Source organism: Austrofundulus limnaeus, unplaced genomic scaffold (genome assembly GCF_001266775.1).
Source record: "Austrofundulus limnaeus strain Quisiro unplaced genomic scaffold, Austrofundulus_limnaeus-1.0 Scaffold2331, whole genome shotgun sequence".
Taxonomy (NCBI): Eukaryota; Metazoa; Chordata; class Actinopteri; order Cyprinodontiformes; family Rivulidae; genus Austrofundulus; species Austrofundulus limnaeus.
In genome coordinates this window covers 1,497-1,878 of record NW_013954733.1, presented here as the reverse complement: position 1 = coordinate 1,878, position 382 = coordinate 1,497, and positions in this window count along the sequence as shown.

Here is a 382-nt window from a genome sequence, read left to right as displayed (position 1 = left end):
AAAAAAAGGCGCGTTCTCGAAGGGGAGCGTGCTCAAGCACCCTGTGTGGGAGGAGAGAGCACAACAGGAAGGGAGGTGAAGGTGTGAGGGGCGCTGTGCATATATATCTATGGCACTACGTGTTAAATACAGAAAATGACAACTAGAAATAATTTCCTCATATCGCGTTGGCGCCCCCTCTAGTGCAGCACCTCTATGCGTTGCATATAGTGCATACCCACTTTTTGCGCCACTGAAGGTTGCCATGTGCTGTCTCCAGTTATCTGCTTGAATATCATTTTATTTGACCAGTATATCATACACAACAGTTTTGAGTTCACATCAAAAGTAGGGGTGTCCCGAGTTCCATCCATCCATCCATTTTCTTCCACCTATCCGGAGT